The 20,065-nt window shown below is 42.5% G+C and overlaps 1 protein-coding gene across 2 annotated transcripts in view; it reads left to right on the top strand.

Moving 5' to 3' along the window:
• The window catches only part of PLAG1 (PLAG1 zinc finger), a 51,341-nt gene that overhangs the window by 22,177 nt on the left and 9,099 nt on the right, over nucleotides 1–20,065 (top strand). For both annotated transcript variants that reach the window (XM_042254231.1, XM_012183720.3), the window contains exon 2: nucleotides 17,465–17,563. The gene's annotated coding sequence lies outside the window, so the exon portion shown is untranslated. The remainder of the gene's footprint in view (nucleotides 1–17,464; nucleotides 17,564–20,065) is intronic.

Here is a 20,065-nt window from a genome sequence, read left to right as displayed (position 1 = left end):
ACCCGCCTCCACAGTGTGGTGTGTGATGTGCGTGGGTGTGGGCCACCGTCTTGGGCTGCTCAGGACTTGAGTTCCTCCTTTCTGTCCTCTTCCTTTGTTTTAGATCATTGATATTTTGGTTTAAATGAAAGATGACTGTGTATTAATATTTCAAGTTCATGGTAGGATGAGGTGGAAGAAACTCACCTGCCAAATTCTGAATTAGAATTTGCAAAGCACACAAATTAAGGGAGTAATTACTCACATTACCCCAAATTCCTTTTTTAAAAAACTAAGGATTCAGATGGGCACCTCTTTTGGTGTCTTGGATTATTAACTATGGAAGGGATGTCGGTTAGAAATCTCAAGTATTAGAAATATTGAAACATCATAATCAGGATACTCTGAAATCACAATACATCCTGAAAATACCTCCCATTTGCATAATACTTTGCTGCGTGTCGTCATTCCTTGAATTGCTCACTTCTGCAACCAGGTGACTCCACGGCCTCATGTGTAGTGTTGAAGTAACAGCTGAGCCCCAGGCCTGTACCCACCACGACTTGGTGACATGGTGTGGCCACTCCTGGCCCTGCCTTGGTCATGTTCCTCCCTCCTGGGTACCCTCACAGCCCCAAACTGCTGAAACTCCTCAGGCACAGCAGTCTGGTCTCCTGTGCCCATTCTCACGTTGGCAAGTTTTTCTCACTGCCCTAAAGGAATCGGTCAGGTTGAGGCTGATGCAAGTTATGTGGAGTTCTTCTGGACATGAAACTGAACAAACTCCGGGAGATCATGAAGGACAGGGGAGCCTGGCGTGCTGCAGTCCCTGGGCTCACTAAGAGTTGGACACGACTTAGCGAGTGAACAACAACAACAGCTTCCCTGGCAGAAGACTTGATCAGTGGAGAAGGTCCTTCCACCCTGAGGCAGAACTACACGGGGAAGACTGAGGGTCAGGCATAACCACAGCATTTAACAAAACCTGCGCTGGAATGATGGTCCTCCTTGGGGATATTCTCCCCTCCTCTGCCCCTGTGACCATTGTCCGGCCCTCCTCACAACCTGTGCTGGCCTCACTGCTCCAGGGTACCCATAGGGAAAGGGAAGCAGGAGGGGCCATTCAGGGGTAGGCGATCAAGAGGTACAAATTGTCATGTATAAAATAAGCTACATGTGTGCACGCAGACTCAGTTGCCTGTGGCCCTTTGCGACCCAGTGGACTGTAGCCCTCCAGGCTCCTTGTGTCCATGAAATTATCCAGGCAAGAATACTAGAGTGGGTTGCCATTTCCTCCTCCAGGGGATCTTCCCGACCCAGGGATCAAGCCCACGTCTCTTATGTCCCCTGCCTTGGCAGACGGATTCTTTACCACCAGCACCTGGGAAGCCCCATGTTAGTTTCTGCTATACAGCAAAGGGACTCAGTTACACATACACATGGATCCACTCTTTTTTAGATTCTTTCCCCATAAAGGTCACTGCAGAGTACTGAGTGGAGTTCCCTGTGCCATCCAGGGGGGGGTCCTTACTAGTTAGTGATCTGTTGTAGATGTAGTCGGGTGTGTTTATCCGGAAGTGTGTTTGGACAGCACCTTCCAGGTCCTGTGGAGGTGGGGGCCACTCTCCTCTGTTGAGGAGAACGAACGTTCTCGGCATGGCCACCAGGTGGCACAGTGACTGCAGCGTCCCGGTGTCTGGTGAGGGTGGGCCCAGCCAGGAACCCTGGCAAGGTGCTCCTGACTGCTGGGCCCCAAGGGAACCCAAGGGAGTTTCATTTAAATGCTCAGCCAGTTCCTCATTGCTCACAAAGGGAAATCAAGTAGGGTGGGCAGCTGTACCCCTCCACAGGTCCACATGGCCAACAGGACAGCTTCCCCCCGCCCCCCTTCTCTTCCTCCTCCTATGCCTTCAGCACATATGTGAGCACCTCCTTGGTGCTCCCCCCGTCCTAGTTATCCGGGATGTGGAAACAGACGAGGAAAGGCAGGATCTCGGCTCTGAGGGCACTTTCTCTGCGGCCTCGCCAGGGACCCCACTGGAGGCAGACCCAAGAGTCTCTCTGAAGTCTTTTGTCACCCCCGAAGGCTCCTTTCCCCCTCGCCCCCAGCATGGATTGACTTTTTTGTCGTCTTAAGTGGGCTTCAGTTTAGAAAGCAGAAGAGTCACCCATCAATGCACTGCTGTGACACATTTTGTCTTCGCCATGATTTTCTGTGGCCACTTTGACCTTACGTCCTGGTTAGCCCACTTAATCTGGAACTGACTGTGCTGTCTTTACAGTTAAGGATATTTAGATCCAGAAAGGCCTTGAGGCATGTTAATGTGGCGTAGGTCAATACACGGAGAAATCCATGCTCAGGTCTCTGGGTCATCAGTCCATTAATGATAGAATCAGTGCCAGTAATGTTTTTTATAACTTATTTTTAAAATTTATTTTATTGAGGTATAATTGATATACAGTGTTGTGTTAGTTTCTGCTGTACAGCAAAGTGATTTTGTTACATATGTATCTATATATTCTTTTTCACGTTCTTTTCCATTATGTCTTATCATAAAGTGTTGAGTTCCCTGTGCTCTGCAGTAGGGCCTGGTTGTTTGTCCATCCTATATATAATAGTTTGTATCTGCTAGTCCCAAACTCCCAACTCATCAATACCAGTGAAGTTTTTGAAAAACAACAACAACAACAACAACAACAACGAAACAAGCAAGTCCAGGATTGTGGCAGGTGCCTATAGATAAATTTGGCAAACACTGCATTTGCTGGAGAGAGCTGTTTGACAAGGTCAGCCCAATGTAAATGCATTTAGTTAAAATTACATCTAAATACCAGGGCTTCCCTGGTGACTCAGACAGTAAAGAATCTGCCTGCAATGCAGGAGACCTGGGTTCAGTCCCCGGGTGGGGAAGATCCCCTGGAGAAGGGAATGGCAACCCACTCCAATATTCTAGCCCAGAGAATCCCATAAACAGAAGAGCCTGGTGGAGTTGCAAAGATGTTTAGAAACATTTCCTCTGCAAAGGGTGAGCAGGAGCGTGAGAATAATGCAAATATGATCATTTAGAAACCTCAGAAAACACACGTTGTTTGTTTGAGACCGTGGGAAGTTACTGTCCAAGAGTGCAGCCATCTTCATTGTGTCAGACTTAGCCGAGGACATATAGGAATGCTGTCTCCTTCCCTCTGTCCCTAATCCCTCCACCAGCCTGGCTCTGCAAGATGACATTCAGTTCACAAACCCTTGCCAAGCCCACTTCAGTTTCAGGAGGATGTGGGGAGGGCGCAAATTCAAGATGCTGTGTGACCAAGGCATTTCCATGTCACAGCATTCACAGTGAGGAATTTGGGTTTAGTGTGTACCTGGATAAAGTAGGTGTTGTCTCTGGTTTGTAGTAATCTTACTGTTTTCACAGGTGTGTTATGATCTTTTCCCACAGTTAGAAGAGACGATCTAAAGTAAGCTGTTTCAACAGGTATCAGTTTTCATATGCATCTCACATCACGTGTGACGGAACAGTTCTTCACACATAGTCCTGCCCTGCCTGTCCTTCAGAGATTCTGTTAGCTCTGATTCTATATAGGAGACTGTGCCAGTAAAGAGGGAGGGAAAAAATGAACGCTTTTTTTTAAGCACACATCCTGCCGTTTGGGGTCAGCACTTATTCCTGAGTCACTCACTGAATAGGGGACTTTGGGACCCTGAGCCCTGAGAAACCCCACTAGAGATCTAGGTATGTCCCCACAGTAATGCTCACAGGCCTGCATGGTCCCATCCTGCCCTTAGGAAAGGGTTCAGCCGGATCAGACCGGGTTCTGACTCTCAGAAATTGGGGCCTGTGCCTCTGGTCCCCACTCTCTTGGCCCTGAACCCAGGTAATAGTCTGTGTTTTGAGGCCCTCTCCAAGTCAGAGTTCCATAGGAGCACCGTGAAGACAACGGATCGCCAGACTGTACTGGTCATGGTGACGGAAACACACAGACCTGGTCGCTCAGTCCTTATCAGAGTGTGGGGGGCTGGGTGGCACTCTCCCACCTGTGCAGAAGGAGCCCCCCAGGTCCTGACTAGGGCTTCAGGGGAGAGGATCCTCAGGCTTCATACTGATGGGTGTAAACCCCTTTTTGTTAATTATTGACACCTATCAGCAAACACTGCAATGGCCTGAGTTTCTAAGTAAGGAAGATCGCATTTCTTTAAAAGAAAACATGCTAACCTGAAACAACTGATAGGAAAATCACCACTGAATTCTGTTTCAGAAAGCCACACGAACACACAGAGGTTGGCTGTTTGTTGAATGATTTAAAACTGTGTCTGGGGATGGGAGTGGGATGGGAGGAACATGGTATACAGACACCCACATTTAGGATAATTTTAAATTAGGAGAATAATTTAAGATGTCCAGCTCCCGTACAGGACTCCTCCACCATCTCGAGCTTCCTCCTGTCTTTCTCTCTTGGCTACAAAAAACAAATTGTGTGAAGTCACCCAGACCCACCATGCAGTTCCTGACTCCCTACCTGCCCGTGTTTGACTGATAACCTACTCATTCTTTGATTGTCTTGGCTCAACTGTTACTTTATTATTTTTTTAATTAATCAAAGGCAGGCCTCCCAGTCAGCGTGACACTTCTTTCTTTTTAAGGGTACTGCTAATTAATATATTTAGAAGATCTGTCCCCAGGCTGAATTGCAGCTCTCCACTGAGTGCTTCCTTTGGTATTTGATAAATGGAACCTGCCCCAGACTATTTATTGTGTGTAGGTCTCAGTTCCAGGCAGAGTGTATTCCCGGAGCCTCTAAATCACTGAGTATGATGTGCCAGCCAGCATGCAAGAAACAGGTGAACCTTGCTGGCTTCCTCCAAGGGCGACAGCTGAGAATGTTGCTCTGAGAACGGCCCGGACATCTTATCCTTTCTAGTAAGGACTGAATGTGACTCTAACAGTTAACCCAGGATCCCGTTCATCTTTTTTTGTTTTTTTCTTTCACCCTCTCTGAATGGGAAGGAAGGATTTTAGTCATTTTGAGCCATAACCATTATGAAGAATTTAGTTGATGAGTTTGTCATTTCACAGAAAAGTAGAGGGGATTTTTTGTGCAGACTGCAGGAAATTCATACCATGGTTTGTTTCTGAGATTCATCAATTTTAAGTTTCTCTCAGTATGAAAACTTACCTTCTTTTATTAGCTTTAGGTGGCAGTAGTGGTAAAGAATCTACCTGCTAATACAGGAGATACAAGAGACATAGGTTCCATCCCTGGGTCAGGAAGATCCCTTGGAGGAGGAAATGGCAACCCATTCCAGTATTCTTGCCTGGAGAATCCCATGGACAGAGGAGCCTGGCGGGCTACAGTCCATGGGGTTGCAAAGTCGGTCACGACTGAGCAGCTGAGCCATAGCAGCAGCTCTGAAGTATAATCGGTATCTAGTAAATGGCACGCGTTTAAGGTGCTCAGTTTGCCAGGTGGTGACATCAGGGATGTAGCCGTGAAGCCAGCAGCGCAGACGACATAGTGAGAATGACCGCCATTCCCAAGGGTTTGCTCATGTCCTTTTGTGAACGCTGCCCCATCCCACCCTGTCCCCAGTAACCGCCGAGCTGTTTCCTGTCATTGTAGATGGGCTTGCATTGCCCAGAATGGTGTATAAATGGAATCATGTAGCATGCCCCCATTTTTCTGCCTGACTTCTTTGACTCAGCCTGATTATGTTGTGGTTCATCCTGTTATTGTGTGTATCAGTACTCTGTTCCTTCTCATTGCTGGTGATTAGTTCACTACTTGAACCTACTACAGCTTGTTTATCCCTTCACACACTGATGGGCATTTGGGTTTTATCTAGTTTTTCAGTTTGACAAACAGGACTGCTCTGAATATCCACTTTCAAATTTTCATACAGACGTGTGTTTTTTTGTCTCTTGGGTACACAGATAGGTATGAAATGGCTGTGTCACATGTTGGGCACATATTTAACTTTTCAAGAAACTGCCAAACTTGTTAAAAGTGATTGTACATTTCTACCTTCCGGCCAGTGGTGTGAGTCCCACCGGCACTTGATGCAGTCAGGAGGTCGGTTATTTTTTTTAATTGTAGTCATCCCAGTACGTAGACAGCAGTGCGTCCTTGTGGTGTGATTTGCATTTCCCTCCTGATCCAGTGGTGGTGTGCATCTTCTAATGTGCTTATTTGTCATCCATGTATCTTCATTGCTGAAATGCCCGTTCAAACATTGCCCGTTTTTGATTGGGTTTTGTTATTGTTGAGTTTCAGAAGTTCTCTGTATATCCTAAGTACAGGTTCTTTATCGCATACCTTCTTTGCAGAGTTCTTCCAGTCTTCCGGTGGCTTGTCTTTTCCCATTCTCTTCACGTTGTCTTTTGGAAGAGCAGTTTTAAAGTTTGATGGAGTGTAATTGATAAATTTGTTGCTTAATGGGTTGTGCTTTTAGTGTTGTAGCCAAAGAATTTTTGACTTACTGAATGTCACAAAATCTTTATCCTGTTTCCTCACAGAATTTTCATGGGTTTAGGTTTTACGTTTGTGTCCATGATCTACTTGTATATGGAATGAGGTAACGATACAAGTTCTTTTTTTTCCCAGCATCATTATTTGAAAAAGCTTTTTTTGGTGGGGAGGTAAAATGATTTTTTTATAATTGTAAAAGTAAGACATTTGTAAAATACAGAAGAATAAAAAGTCTATCTTGGCTAATTTTTTAAAATAACTTAGCAAGGGACATTTAAGGGTATTGTGAGGTGAGTGGGGAGGAGTAGTTCTAAGTGTGTACTTTAGAAAATAGGAATCATAGTGTATTCTGTGTCCTGCTTTTAAAAATTCTTAACATTATATTGGTGCTTAATCATGTGATTCGTTGTTTTTAAATGCCAGGTTTTTAATGGCTGACTGTTTTATTGCATAGACATATCCTACTTCACCCCTTTTATTAGACATTATCAATTTATTCTTTTTTTAAACTTTCTTAAAATATGCTTCGAACGTGCTTATACGTAAATCTTTATTTCTTGATTTTTCTCCTTACATTTTTAGAAATTGTTTATCAGATCAGCATACATGGACACTTAAAAGGCTTTGAGTACCTATTTCTACAACATATTCCAGAAAAGCTTCAATAATTTACACTCCCAACAGCAATAGCTAAGAAACTTAATTTTTTAAATAGATCTTTAAATTCTTTTTTGAAGTATAGTTGATTTAAAATGTTGTTAAGGAATACAATTTATGATTCAATATTTTTACAGATTATAATCCATTTCAGATTATTATAAAATATTGGTTATATTCCCTGTGCTGTCCGTCATGTCCTTGTGTCTTATTTAAGAAATTTTTAATTTTTATGGCAGGTTTTGTGTGTTAATATAAAAGCCTCAGGGATGCCTCTAGACACCCCCTTCTTGTCTACCACAGCATCACTCTAACCTTGGCCACTGTCCCCAGGCCAGGCACCCTACTCCTCCCCCATCCTAGCCACCCACACCACCCTCCTGCTTGGCTCTGCTGACAGTAACCAAGTTAAGGCAGCTCCTCACACCCCTTACCCCTTTTACCAAACAATCTACAGGACGAGTGTAAGTCTCTCCCACATCTGTAATCACCTTAGATGAAAGCCTCTCTGTTTTCTCGGGCACGGTTTTGCCTTGTCTTCTGTCCCTGCCCTCCTGCCTCCCTATCCTCAGCACCTCAGCCCGCTCCTGTCTCTCTTGCCAGGCACCTGACTGCCACCAGCCACCACCCTACCATTTTTCTCCTCTTCCAGTACAAAGCTCTGAAAGGAAGTCTCTCTTCTCCGGAGGTCACTTCCTGTCCCTCCACTGGCACCCAGATTGAGGGGAGCCCGTTCCTGGCCCCAGTCTCCTCACTTCCTGGCTCACCTTCTTTCTTGCTGAAGCTTGATGCTGTCATTCCTAAGTGGTGAACTCTGCACAGGTGTACAGGGTGGTTCTGGAACTCTTAGCAGTCCTGTCTTTTTGTGGGTTTTGCCACCTTTTCCTTCTCAAAGCTCTGCCTGATCGCCCCCACCCACCACAGATGGCCTGGTGTCATCCTATCATTGTGTCAGGAGGTTGTCTATCCACCTTCCATTCACCTCCTGTGTTGATGCTGTCGGGCACAGGGGTGGCCTCTCTCTGGAAAGGCTTCTTCTTGCTGGTTTTCAGCTCTGTGCCCATCCAGCTCAGTCCTTCGCAGCCCATGGGACAAGCACTCCCTGCCCCTTGTCCTCCCCCCACCGCCTTTGCTCCCCGCATCCAGCCCATCTCCCCGGTACTTGTTCTCAGGGCTGTGAACCCCTTACCTGTCTCACACTTGATTCTCGTCACAGTACATGGGTGTAAGAGCCCCCAGCCTCGGACGTCACTGCACTTTTCTCATCTGAACCCTTATGATGTCCATGACTACACCCCACTCCAGCCAGGGGTCACCTTGGCCTGCACGTAACCTGCACTGGTGACCCGAGTCCTGGCTTACCGGCGTGCTCCCCAAACCCGTTTTCTTCTTCTTTATTGTACATTCTTCAAGCATAAGCCTGTAGTAGTCTTCTCCTTTTCTGACCCTCTGTGTTCCTAGTTTACACCATATAATGTCTCTGCCGTCGATCTGTCATGCTAATACCACCTTACGTATGGTTGCGCACTGACCCCTGGACCAGCAGAGTGAAGCAGATGGTTTCTGCATGGAGCTCGTGGTGCCTCTTTCCCTGGTAGTCAGCACCACAGACGTAGATCTCCATCACCTGTATAACGAAGCTGAGGACAAGATTCACAGTAGAGGCTTCAGAGTTCATCTGGGGTTTTCTTTTTGTTAACAATGAACTCACCACCTGCGAATTCACCTTAAAACCAGTGACAGCCTTATCTGAAGACCAGCTCAGGGGCTGGGTGCCAGTTGTCCTTGTTCCACCTCCACTTCAGGGGTGCTCTAGGTTTGCACACCGTCCTCAACCCACCCCCCTGAGAACACAGAGCCCACGAGGAAACACTCATCCATCAGGATTTCTCCCTCACCTGTTGTTCGGAACAAAATACACACCCCTAAAGGTTTTTCTCAAAACCGTGTTACAGCAAAAATAGTGCATGTGTTTAGAATGTCAATGAAGAAAATAAGCAGCAATTCTGAGAAACAGCAGTCAGTACACTTGGACTCTTTTACTGAATTAAAAACATGAACAACCTAGATAATTTCATGGTGGTTCAAGGGGAAAGTGCATGAGTCTAGGCATATTGATTGGTTTGCTTTTCATTTTTCCATGTACTGTAAATATTTTTCTTTGATTCACATTTGTTCCTAACAGATTCTGAGCTAGATTTCCCACTAAAGTATCAAGATATGAATAAGTGGTAATGAATAAGAACAGCACTGCGGTTCATGTGCCATTAGCCAAGCTGGTGTGACTTTTGGAACTTGAGACTAACTCTTCTTTTCTTTTTAGGTCGCCTCTTGGTGGTGTGTTGCCCGTATCTGGCACCCAGAATGCCTCACTCTGTGGCGGTCTATTAATAAGGTTGCCTTGCTAGACTTGGGAGCAGAGCCCCCGGTAGGTGGCTTTAATCATTATATGGCACGGCTTTCCAAGTGATCGCCTATTCCAGTTTCTTCATAATAGAAGATACAACATTAAAAGCTTTGGAAAGCCTGCCACATAATAAGCATGCCACTTATTATTCTAAGGTCCATCAGAATGTATCGTGCTCATCAGGACCTCGTTAATAGTTACGGTCTCACAGAAGGATCGGAATCCTGGCAACGAGCAATTTTTCCCGTCTCGTGCACGAAACGCAAAGCTGCTGTAAAAGCTTATTTGTCCACATTCCCCAAATAGCCCGCAGATAAACTCTTCCTCCTCCCAAGTCTTGCCCAGAGTTTCCACTGTATCTCTTTCTGTCCACTAGGAAGGGTCTGGGTACCTCCGAGCAGGTGGGGAGAGGGCTGACCCTGTCAGATGGGATGCGGCAGATGCTAGAATAAGGATCCCAGTGGAACAGCAGCAGTTCGCTGACCTTGGAACGAGGACACAGTCAGGCTGCTAGTCTGCAGCCTGTAGGGGCAGCTCAGTGGCTCAGATCACAGTATAGCCATACTTGGAAATCCAGGCACATGTGGATTTGGTACCAGGTAAGTCTGTCAGCAAGACTTGAATACAGGATGGAGGTTTAGGGGCCTGGACCCTCAGCCCTGGGATGGGAAGGACACAGATGGCCATGCCAAGTGCCAGAGGATGATGGGCTCGAGTCACCTGAACTCCACCAACAGCAGGCAGGCCATGCCTGGGAAAGGGGGACACTGCCAGAGGCCGAGGGCCAGACAGGGTCTCACAGTTCACGGGGAAGGAGCTCTGATCAGATGAAAGGCCCACAAACTGATCTGGCTGAAATGTCCCAATCTCAGCACAAAAATCAAGTCAGAATAAACTTACAGTTGTTCCTATGTTATAAATATTTTTAGTTATATGTAAAGATGTTACTGGTTTTCTAGTGTTACGGGTTATGGATTTTTTTTTTTCCCCTCTTTCTATTTCATTGTAACTTTTACACTTGCTTTGAATGAAGCTGTTTTGGAGCAATTAGAAAAAGAAAATTTTTTTCATTTCTTTTACTTAGCCAACTCGGTTCGCACAGATTCTCTCCCTTCTTATTTCTTTTAATCTGTAACTAGTCAAAAATTACCTCTGACATTTTCAGCGTCATCCCCTCACTGAAGATCAAATGAAGAACATCCTCTGTTAAGAGTTTTGAATTTTACTTGGTTCCTCTTTCTTTCCCATAAAACATTCATTTCCCAACAGTAAATCACAGTGGAGACTGGTTGCATGTGCTCACAGAGCTATGGAGCTGAACATTCAGCAGCAGAAATGTTCCAGAACTCCAGGCCAAGTGCTCCCCAGGGGCACCTTCCTGCCCGTTGGGTCACCTGCGGGCCTCGAGGGGATGTGCCCACATCTCCACAGCTTTCCACACCCACGGCTTCCCAGCGGCTGAAATGCTCACTAGGTCTCCACCCCAGCGCCGGAACTAACATCTTCCTCCTGTGGGGCTTGTCTTCTCAGCTTGCTTTGAAACTCACTTGAAATTTCAGGAGCCCCACAACATGTTCACCTGCTTGCTTTGATTCCTGAAATTCCTTAAAAGGACTCAAGTGTGGTCCGTGCATGTTCATCCAGCATCTGGCATTGTGCCAGGGACGTGGAAGGGGTGACCTGTGGTCTCTCCCTGCAGATGAATTTATATTCCCGGGGGAGAGACAGGTCACTTGAACAACGACTTGACCCTCCGTGTTAGACATAAGAATCTCAGAGACATAGAGTTCTGAAAAGCTTCATTCTGAAAAAAGTTCACTCCATCTCAAGTAAAACTGGTCAAGGAATCGAAATATCAGGTCTCTTCTAATCGTGACAGCTAGGGGAGGGCCAGGGTCCTCTGGCGGCGGGGACAGCAGCCGCCCCTGGCTTAACAGGCTTGCCTGGAACAAATCCCATTCACCTTCAACTTGGTAGGAATCATTCAAAGTGGTTTTGCCCCCAGACAGCCACACGGACACAGGGAGGACAAGGGGAGGGCACAGGTGGAAGCTTCCCAGGTGTGGGTTCCTTTGTGTTTTCGCTGTCTGGTCACACTTCACAACATCTGTGCCTTACCGTGTACCGCAGCATAAGCCGACATCCGCAGTGCACCCGACTTTGAGATGGCTTACGACTAATTCTCTGCATGAGCTTTTGTAACTTAGTGAAACTCTCTTTCCTTACCCCTTTTGTTTTAATGTGTACTCTTGCTGAACAGATAGACAGATTCAGTGTGCGTGCTTGGGGAGGTCAGACTCGAAGCCTGGGTGATGCTGTATTTGTCATTTTAATAGCACTAGGCTGTTAACCATCTGTGCACAGAGGCAGCCCTCCAAATGTTCGGGGTCCTTCAGTGTGAATATTTTTATAGTTAATGTCCAGCATTTTTCTTGTTGCCCTAGGAATTTAAGGGGTCAATGGTAAGAAAAACAAAGAAACAAGTCATCCCAGTTTGAGACACGTGCAGTTTTCAGATTGGGCTGACCTGTGACGCCTGCTTTATAATCCTAGCCTGAGCACCAGTATTTTGGGAATGCTTTATGCAAAAAAAGAAAGAAAAGAAAACCTTTAGAAATAAAATTGTGATTAAGCAATCTTAACTTTGTATTCAGGTGTACTTGAGATCTTTTGCTCTCTCACTCTTTCTCTGGCATCTTTGCTTCTCTTTTGCATCATTCTGTGCTCATTTCCTGTTTGCAAATACTAATTGTCTAGGTGAAGAAAGTAAAAATGCTCTAATATAGCACCCATCTGTAGTTTCTAGTTGTTTTTTTTTAAATTTTGATATGAATATACACCATTTAAAAAAAGGGCTTCCCTGGTGGCCAAATGGTAAAGAGTCTGCCTGCAGTGCAGGAGACCCAAGTTCAATCCCTGAGTGGGGAAGATTCCCCTGGAGGAGGGAATGACCACCCACTCCAGTATTCTTGCCTGGGAAATCCAATGGATAGAGGAGCCTGGTGGGCTACAGTCCATAGTGGTCACAAAGAGTCACACACGACTGAGCAACTAAGCACACATACACACAAACAAATAAATTAACCAAGGAAGACATTTCTTAATTGAAAGATAAAATTTATTTGGATAAGTTTGTTTTATTCATCCAGCTATCTATTCTTTCTTCTGGGGACTCTAGAAAATGAAATAAACAGCCCACACCTAAGTTCAAGGTGGCCCCAAAAGGAACATCCTCACTGTGCAGATGAGAGAACTGACATCGAGTTTGTTGATGCCACTTTGGAATTCGTTGACTTTTTCCTCTTGGTTCTTAAACACAAATAGGTCTGTAATTCCTTTCACTTCTCTGTTGGCTTTCAGTATTTGTCTATTAAATGTTAAAGTCTTTCAAAATACTGTAGGGCTACGTCGCGTGGTAAATTTCAGAAGGGCTGTCCTAGAACTGCTTTTTAATGAATTGCTCAAAAGTTGAAAATACCACATAAAGCAATTCCAAAAAGGCGTCCTCATAGTTGACTGATTTTCATTAATGACATCAAAGATAGGAAGATTAGTTCTGTGATTATCAGTATTCCAGGTGTAAAATGAGACATTTGGGTACCTGGTTACAACTTGGCGGGCCAGGTCAGGCGCAGCCCTGCTCGCTGCTGTGTCTCCTGCTTCTGGGCATGTGCCCTGCTCCATCCTGTCCTGTGGCATCGCAGATTCTCTAACCACCTAACCATCTAGCCATCCTTCCTGCTCCATGCCAGGCACGGACGCAGGCTCCAGGCATGTCTTCACTTTAAAAATTTGCTTTAGGAATGAATGGGGACCAAACTGATTTTATACAGTCATACTGATTGACTCCTTCCTTAACAGTAAAGTCAGTCAGAGAATGCTTGTTCTATGAAACAAAATGAGTATTTCAGACAGGTTTTAACTGCAGTTACTGGGTTCAGTCCCTGGGTTGGGAAGATCCCCTGGAGAAGGGAAAGGCTACCCACTCCAGTATTCTGGCTTGGAGAATTCCATGGACTGTGTAGTCCATGGGGTTGCAAAGAGTCGGACACAACTGAACAACTTTCACTTCTCTTCACTGTTGTTTTAATCTAAGGCCTTACAAATAGCTGTTTAGAAAGTCCCTTTCTAGTGGCTTAAGTTTAGTTTATTGGACCAAATTATATCTACACTGTATTATTTTTTACTTGATCTTAGATACATGCATTCTGTCCTGTGTCTACTCTGGGGATTGAGCCTGTAAGTTCACTTCCTTGCTGGAAAGCACTTGTCTTGCTTTAATTATTTTCATTCACTCAACAAAAATTTTACTTCCTTTTATGGGAAACAACAGTGAATATAACTAATACAGCTCCTGCCCCAATGCTGCCTACAGTCTATTTTTACTTCTGTTTTTTAGGTTTTTATACTTAGAAGATAAGTTATTATTCTTAATAAGGGATTTTACAGACCTGCAAAAACCAAATGCTGTAAAAGTTTGCACATTATCATACCATATCAAAGAAGTGTTCTAAGTATGCTGTTGCCCCTCAGAATTGACTTCAATTATGTTATCATGTTAGTAATTTCTTCCACATTATTCAAAGCTTTATCGTGTTTTATACATATAAAGTATTATTACTAGTAAATTTCCTTTTCCAACCCACCTGTTTACTAATACATGAAAAACATGTTTTAAGCAAATGTTGACATTTTCTTAATTGTTTACTAATGGTGTTTTATGACTAGCATAAAGGAGACTGAAACTTTGATTACGATGGCTTTTGCCCTTAATTAGCAAAGTACATCCTTGACTTCTAGCTTAAATATGAAAGAGTTATCGATGCAGGTAAGTGTTGTCAAAATTCACAGCTCTCAGAGAAACGACTATCAGAACTGTGAAACTTAAAGTACAAAGTACAGAAATAGTTTTAATTCAAGCTTTTTCTTTTGTCAGTATCCTCATAGGAATTCATTTTAGTAGACCCTCTGATGTATGATTCATTTCGCTTGTTATTTTTCTGCATGAGTCACCATTTCACAATATAAAACGCAGGGAGATAATAAACCTGTGTGTGTGCACGCACACACTATATTCCCTTTAATTATTGTTTTTGTGTATGCAAAGTCGCCCTAGGAAAAATAACATCTGGTAACAGCAAAAACTGGGAAGGTATTCTGAAGAGTGTTACTTCATCGTAGGGTAATTTAAAATAGGTATATGTATGTTTTCTACCTTGCTCCATGATTCTTTAGATCAAGACAAAGAACTTTGTAATTATTTGGAAAAGCATGGTAACCCATCTTTGATGTGTAAAAAAGAAAAACTGGAGTGCGAATTTCATTGCAGAATTTCCAGAGGAGTCATAATGCTTCTTTAAGACTTTGTTAACAGTATAAAAGAGAATACACACGTAATTTTAGTTGACATTTTAGTTAGGAATCCATGAATGGAAACTATATATTTATGTTTATTATGCCAAGCCAAATAGTTATAAACTATAAACAGCTTCTGGTTTCCTTTGTTTGAGGAAATAATTAGTCACTCATAAGAACTCAAAATAATTAGGCTGAATTCAGGGAAATTAACCATGACTTTGGAATTATGTTTTGTGATAAAATGAATGAAAATGATGTCTGTTATTTTATTTCAGGCTGTAAAATATGTAAGTGGAGTGATTTGTAGACTGTTGTAACATTTCAAATCAAAATAGATGTAATTTTAACCTGTACTGAATTATTTTGATTCTAAAGGATTTTTTCTTTATTAGAAATGCCATTGAACAGTAAGCATAAATAAAAATTTTATGGATGTATTTGAGATGCAGTAAAATTTATATTGGTTGGGGGAAAAAGGAAAAAAATTAAATTTGTTGTTCACTAGTCTACTTTGGTTTTAGATTTTTGTTTCTACCTATAAATCGCTATCCACTGAGACAGATATGCTACTTGTTACTTTAACTGCTATTTAAATTACCATAAATTTACTTTACAAACTGTCATTAATTAAAACAAGCATTTTAAATCTTAAAGGTGTGTCTGTTTGGGGGTCATATTGGCAGTTCTGATAGAAAAAAGAGGACTGTCCCCTATTCCTTCATGCCTTTTAAGTGTAATGACAGGATTTATCCACTTGCACATTGGTTTGCCAGCTTGCCCTTCTACAAAGCAGTAGAATAAGACCGACATAGGACACTGGCCCCTTCTTGACCACATTTATGCTGTCAAGATGTTCAGCTTCTCTGGGCCTCTCACTTTAAAATGGACATAGTGATAAAAGCATCTGCTTCTCAGACCCATTGAGTTCCAGGGAGGTCATAGAGATGAAAACACCCTCCACTGTGTAAGACATTTATATTATTGAATTAGCATAACGTGCAACACAGGCTTTCATACTCTTAATTACCCTACCAAAAACCCAGTATGTGCCCAGGGCAAGTAAGTATTCACCAAGTTTATTATTTTGCAATTTTGAGGTGCAGAATTCAGTTCTTCTATTTATGCATGTTCTGTGCTTTACCAGAAAATGGAGCCTTTGCTTTGACTTTGTTGAGCATCCTTTATTAGTCTAAATTTTTGTTTTCCCTTGTCTTTTCAACTATAAGAATACTGCTTTCACATATACCTATAGTATTTTTGTATTGATGCTTGAATGCCCTCTATTAAATATTGTATCTACAGATCATCAAATTCTTAAAAGTATGTGAAAATTTGATTTCAGAGGAAATTAATTAGATGTGTGTTTAGAATGTTAGGGCTTCCCTCATAGCTCAGTCAGTAAAGAATCTACCTGCAATGCAGGAGACTCAGGTTCAATTCCTGGGTTGGGAAGATCCCCTGGAGAAGGAAATGGCAACCCACTCCAGTATTCTTGCCTGAAGAATCCCTTGGGCAGAGGAACCTGGCTGGCTACAGTCAGTGGGGTCGCAAGAGTTGGGCACAACTGAGTGACTTTCACTACACTTCACTTCACTTCACTTAGAATGTTAAGTAAAATTATTGTCATTTAACCTGTCATTGGAGAAGCTTATTTTGTTTCAAGTATTTGATTTATATTCTCCTCAGATTCTCATAATCATGATTTTTGAGTTGTTATCTTTGAACCATTTAGGATTTACTTATTTCTGTGTGCCCTGTACTCTCTACTTTTTTTTTTTCCCTTCTCTTTGACCATTTCTGCTATTTGTTCTTTTCACATTTACTTGTACAATCAGGAATTATTAGCAGATTTTTTTTTAATACATGTTCTTAGTCTACTAAGGATCTTGCTACTAATAGGCATTTTTAAGATATTTTAAGATTTTTCAACATCAGTCTCTTAAAACACCCCTTCTCCTGTAGGAAACCTATATTTAACTTCCCTTGCATGCTTTTGAAATCTAAGGAGTGCAAGGTTATTGCCACATGTCAGCAAGCAGCGCTTGCAGCATCCTGGGAAATACAGTGGGGGCTATTGCAGGTAACACACATGCAGCTTAGAGAAGGCCATGTTGCACAAGCATGGGCAGTGTGAGCTTGGGAGGTGCTCTCCTCAGGGAGCCCGCTGTTGTTCTGAGCGCAGGCTGCTGGTGCACTGTCCCCAGGAGAGAACCGAGCTTGTCTGTTGTTGAGTAGTGTTTAGCTTCATGAAAATTTGATCCATTTGGTTTACAGTCACCCTAACAGGCATTTCTCTGAATAGGCGAGTTAGGATTAAAAAATTGAATTTGGGGAAAAGTGTGGGGTCATTCAGCATCACAAGATGCCATTTATCTAGGTAATACTGTCTTACTTTTCGTTTCTGCCTTAATTTGGTCATGTAAATGTGCTCAGAACTAATAAAGATTTGCAACTGGTAAAAATTAATGCATGACTCTACAGCCGAATACTGAATGAAAGCATGTGTCATGAAATCGCCATTCTCTGATCTCGTATTTTCCATCACTTACGGACTGGTTCCGTTTAGAGTGTAGTCCATGCTTATTTTTTGTTTCATAGGTTGGCCAAAATGGGAAGGACTGGATTCCACTCTCTTCCACGAAGAGTCAATGGGACTGGCTAAGATCAAGGTCTGAGGCTTCGTCCATCCATCATCAGGTATGCATTGAACAAAAATCACTACAGTTCTATGCATGTATCTTTGAAGTATTTGGTTAATATTCATATTATGAATTTGGATTTTTATACAATGTTGAGTCACAACTTTATCCTATAGTTTTTAAATGCACTGTAAGTAATTTAAAATTTGCAATATATTGAGTTAAATGATATTGTTAGCCATGAAAAAATTTCAGCTGGTCTTAGAAAAGTGTAATATTTGAAATATGCAATTCTTCATTGCTCAGTCTGTACATCCAAAGATAACAGAATTCTTGTGTTACTCCACATTGAGTGTCACCAATTTTCATAGGATCAGTGTTTGCTGCATCATGATGCAGTTTTAGTACATTTTTTTCAGTAACTTAAAAACTGTTTTTCTCAACTGGAATTCTCTGCCCAATTATAGTTGGGTTCTTCTAAGATGATAATGGCAAAATATGACCAGTCTTTGAAATATTTTCAGATATTACTTATACATGGGGGTTTAGATACTTTGTATTCCATGTTGACTTAACAGTTGCAAAATTTAACAGCTTGTTTCCCACACCATTCTAAATAGATGCACAAAAGCATCATGTTAGGAAATCTGATAGTCAACATTAACTCTCTTTTCCTGCTTTGGCAGAATGCTTTATACCGACTTACATTGTCTTTATTGGTTACAGCAGAGTAGCTGTTTAAATATTTCTGAGAGAGGCAGAGAAGCTGTGTCTTAAATGAAAATATAACAGGAACAGGCCCTTGAGATTCAGAAAAATCTAAAACCAGAGGGAACACATTGTGTTAGCAGTAGTGATGTCAGTTGCATTAATTGTGTTAATGTCACTTTAAAAAAATTTTTTTTTATTTTTTAAATTATGAAAAGTATGATAACACATATACAGGGGACTTGGAAAATACAGAACAGAGTTACATATAGTTCTAATACATATTACAATTTTTAAGTAGATAAGATAGTTTTTAGTTAGAGTTTCTCAAAATAGCAAACTCTTAAAAATTAATAGAATGAATAGATAGAAAAGTAGAAGGATATAGTCTACCCAAAAAGCACTGTGCACTAGTTCAGTGTAACTAAGATTTATCCAGTTTTCACATAATAGCTGGGTGCAGATGCTTTCTTCTCTGCAATAACCCTCTGTGTTTTTTCAGTCTTTTTACCTTCTTGAGGCTTTTGATGACCACGTCTAAGGTCTTTCTTGGTGACGGTCACATTGTACTTGAAAATATGTGGGTTATTTTCCAATATCTTTTGATATTTATTTCTCACATAATTCCACAGTATGTGGGAACTTGAATTTGCACCCTGCTGTTGTGTGAAAAAAGTGTTCATGTCACTTTTAAACTGCAGGGCAAGGGTCAGTCTGATGCCAAAACACAAGTGATAGAAAGAAACTGGTTTTCATTGCTTTTTGAATATATAATAGGATGAGAAATCCAATTGATCAGTAGTTGATAACATTTAGCCACCTGCCAATTTCCAATTTAAAATCAGATCTTTTTGAAAGAGGTTGCCGGTGTTATCAGTTCTGTGTCTCTTAGAAATAGAGTAGCCTGCTAAAAACTAGCATTCATGAACCTGAGGAATCGTTTACCTTTTTAATATCAAATGGATCTTTGAGGAGCTGGTTTCTTCCTCTGAGAAATACAGTTGATAATATTTACTATCTCTTGTCCACAAGTTTTCAAAGGTTTCAGTCAATCTAAGTTTTTACGTAGACATGGTCTTTGCCATACACGATATACATTTCATTCTTTCTTTCTCAAAGCCCTGATAATGAGTTGAAACTCTGACCCACCTTTTTCAAACTGACACCTCCACACTGATGTCCCCCTGCACAAGTATTGTACTTACCACTCTCACAGGTCACAGGTGTGTCAGAGACTAGCCCCCTGTATCTGGCTCATCCGCTCTCCCTGGGTGCCCCATGAACAGCATCTTCCTCTGTGACGTGAAAGACGGTGGGGAAAATTACTTCAACCAAATCATTGCTTCCACCCAAGAGACAGGGAGCCATGACCCTCACCTTACATAACACCAAAACGGTTCACCACCTCAAGAATGCATATTTGTCCTGAAGACAAGTCATTTCTACTCTTGAGTCAGAAACCCCTCTTCGTGTGATGACACTGAGGTAAAGAATTGATTTTCACCTTGGGCAGTGAGTTCAACTCTTTCAGGCCTCTGGTATCTCTGTCTTAAGAACTCCTTCCCTGGACTGAATGGTTCACAAGGTGCCTGAAAGAGTTTTTGGCTGATTATCTATATTTTTCTACGACACAAATTGTGACTAGAGCTGCCTCGCACAAATTAAGAGGATTTTTAGACATTAAAACATACGCAGAAACATGTTTATGTTCTCAGCGAGATTTATGTTCTCTGGGTCCTGGTAAAAAGTGAAGCTTTTAATGATGCTACTTTCCCTGTCACGTCTTGATGATTCCCGAGGGTTCCCTGCCGCCCTCCCTGAGTACGACATTTGTCAGGTGGGATCTCAGGGG

Source organism: Ovis aries, chromosome 9 (assembly GCF_016772045.2).
Source record: "Ovis aries strain OAR_USU_Benz2616 breed Rambouillet chromosome 9, ARS-UI_Ramb_v3.0, whole genome shotgun sequence".
Taxonomy (NCBI): Eukaryota; Metazoa; Chordata; class Mammalia; order Artiodactyla; family Bovidae; genus Ovis; species Ovis aries.
Note: the sequence above shows the minus strand (reverse complement) of the source record. Positions and strands in the feature narration are given on the sequence as shown.